Genomic DNA, 3,238 nt, shown 5'->3' on the forward strand with positions numbered 1-3,238 from the left:
TCTTTTCATAACCTGATTATTCATAGGCGTTTCATTTCCTAGAAAGTATTAGTCACTTCTTACTGCCTTAACTTCTAACTGATTTATGTCTTTTGTGTTTTTCGGCTGTTCGGGATTTTTGTTGATGCATGCTGGCTTTTCTGTAGTTGCAGCCAGTGAGGGCTACTCTTCATTACGCTGCATGGGCTTCTCACTGCGGTGGCTTCTCTGGGCTCTAGGCACGCTAGCTTCAGTAGCTGTGGCTCATGGGCTCTCGAGCACTGGCTCAGTAGTTGTGTGACACACGGGCTTAGTTGTTTCAAGGCATGTGGGATCTTCCCAGCCTGGGGATGGAACCCATGTCTCCTGCATTGGCAGGTGGGTTCTTTACCACTGAGCCACCTAAGTGATTTATATCTTAAGAACAGTTTTGTCTACCTTTGGCCTTACAAACCATTGTTAATTTCTCTATCTTGCTGTTTGCGTGTATGTATGTGTTTAACTTGAAAGGTATTTTTAATGGAGGCATTATTAATTTACATGTGAAACTTAAGAACATTTCTCTTTTATATCTTCTTAGTTTTTTTTTTTTTTCTGATAGACTTCACTGCACCCAGGTGAATTTTTGTGAATGTATCATAGTTTCAGTACTTTCATAAGTAAAAGTGGGGCCCAGCCACTTGCAGCTCAAAAGCCAATAAAGATTCAGGTTTGTTGGAAAGAAAAGTTTACTTTATTTTGGATGCTGGCAATGGTGTGGGGAGAGGCAGGGGAGAGGGTGGACTCCTGTCCAAAAGCCAACTGCCCCCTACGCTGCTGCTGCTGCTACTGCTGCTGCTGCTGGTAAGTCACTTCAGTCATGTCCAACTCTGTGTGACCCCATAGACGGAAGCCCACCAGGCTCCCCCATCCCTGGGATTCTCCAGGCAAGAACACTGGAGTGGGTTGCCATTTCCTTCTCTAATGCATGAAAGTGAAAAGTGAAAGTGAAGTCTCTCAGTCATGTCAGACTCCTAGCAACCCCATGGACTGCAGCCCATCAGGCTCCTCCATCCATGGAATTTTCCAGGCAAGGGTACTGGAGTGGGGTGCCATTGCCTTTTCTGCCCTACCCTGCCAACCTGGCCAAAATCACTGGGCAAGAGCTTTTATACATGGAGGGAGGGGGCTACCTGCAGAAACAGCTTCAATAGTCATCTTGAAATTGGTCATTGGTGGTTTGCCCAACATCTTCTTGACTACTTTAAGTACAGTTAAGCTTCAGTTCCAGAGTTAGTTTGTTCCTATTTCCTTGAGACCAGTTCCTGGAATTGTAGCAGCTTCTGTCAGGGCTCCAGTCTGCTCATCATGTAGTTAACTTCTTCCACCTGGTGGGAGTTTCAGTATCTACAAGACAGCTCACAGTTTATGGTTCAGATGATTATCTACAGCCCTCGAGGAGGACCTAAAGGGCCTTCACCATGCTTAATGACTAAGCTATTATTATTTAGTCTTGTTGAACTGTTTCCTTTGTTTCTACGTTTTCTCACTTCTCTGATTAAACTTACTCTTTGGCTAAAGTTTTTCTACAAATGCAGGCAGAGATTGTGGGGTGGAAGGATCATAGCGCCCTGCTCCGTTTCATTTCCATGGCTTTTTCTCTTTTTTTTTAAACACTTAAATCTGTGATCCAGCTGGGACTTCACCTGGGGTTTAGACATCTTTTAACCTTGGCCGTGAAAGAGAGAGGATTTGCATTTTATTGCCAGGAGCAGCTGACCTCATCTCTCTGTGTTGATCAGACACCTGAACTTTGTGAATTGTTGGCTTGGGCCCTTTTGCCACCTTTCTAATCAGCATTTCCTGGAGGGGAAATAGCAAAGTTAAAAGTTAGCCTTTATTGAGCCCTTGCTGTATGCTTACGCCATGCTAAGGGCCTTGCATATATCTCTCTTTAAAACATCATCACAGCCAATTTTATTTTATTTTTTTAATTTTTATTTTCATACAATTTTAAAGATTACTTTCCATCGGCAACTGCAATATTTGCAATTGCAAAATATTTTTAAGTTTTTTTTAAGATTTATTTATTTATTTGGCTATGGTAGGCCTTTGTTTCTATGCGATGGCTTTCTGTAGTTGAGGTGAGTGGGGTTACTCTATAGTTGAGATACGTGGGCTCCTCAAGGTGGTGACTTCTTTTATTCTGTAGCACAGACTCTGGGCACATGGGCTTCAGTATTTGCAGCAGTGGGCTCCGTAGTTGGGGCGCACAGGCTTAGTTGCCCCTTGGCATAAGGGATCCTCCCAGACCAGGGACAGAACCAGTGTCTCTGGCATTGTAAGGACAATTGTTACCACTGGACCACCAGGGAAGCCCCTTACGGTGTGTCTTTTATTTTTTAAGATGTATTGGTTTATTTTTGGCTGTGATGGGTCTTCGTTGCTGTGTGAGGGCTTTCTCTAGTTGCAGCAAGCAGGGACTACTCTCTACTTGCAGCACATAAGCTTCTCATTGCAGTGGCTTCTCTTGTGGAGCAAGGGCTCTACAGCTGGAGGGCTTCAGCATTTGTGGCTCCGGAGCTCGAGCGTGCAGGCTCAGTACTTGAGGCACACGGCTTAGTTGCTCTGCAGAGTGTGGCATCTTCCTGGATAACGGATTGAACCTGTGTACCCTGCACTGACAGGCAGACTCTTTACCACTGAGCCACCAGGGAAGCCCCTGTTTGTTTTTTAATAGTGGTATTTTTTTTTTTTAATTTTGGCTGTGCTGGGTCTTCGGTGTGGCACTTGGACTTTCCCCAGCTGTGTCATGCTGGGGGCTTCTCTTGCTGCTGAGCTTGGGCTCTGGAGTGTGTTCAGGCTCAGGAGCCACAGTGCCATCTGTTTAGTTATCCCACGGCATGTGGCATCTTAGCTCCCCGACCAGGGATCAAACCCATGTCCCCTGCATTGGAAGGCGGATTCTTAATCACTGGACCACCAGGGAAGTCCCCAGTTATTAAAAAATATTGTCTATATTCCCCGTGGTGTACAATACATCTCTCAGCCCATCTTACACCTGATAGTTTGAACCTTCCCCTCCCCGACCCCTATATAGCCCACCTGCCCACACACACTGGTAACTGCTAGTTCGTTCTATCTGTGAGTCTGCTTCTTGTACCTTATCGTCACTAGTTTGTCATATTTCACACCCATTTTGTAGATGGAAACATTGAACTTAAACTGATGAGGGCGTGAGTTTCCCAAAGACTAATATGGGACAGTCCGGAGACTGGAA

This window comes from Capricornis sumatraensis, chromosome 9, assembly GCF_032405125.1.
Source record: "Capricornis sumatraensis isolate serow.1 chromosome 9, serow.2, whole genome shotgun sequence".
In the NCBI taxonomy this organism is placed as follows: Eukaryota; Metazoa; Chordata; class Mammalia; order Artiodactyla; family Bovidae; genus Capricornis; species Capricornis sumatraensis.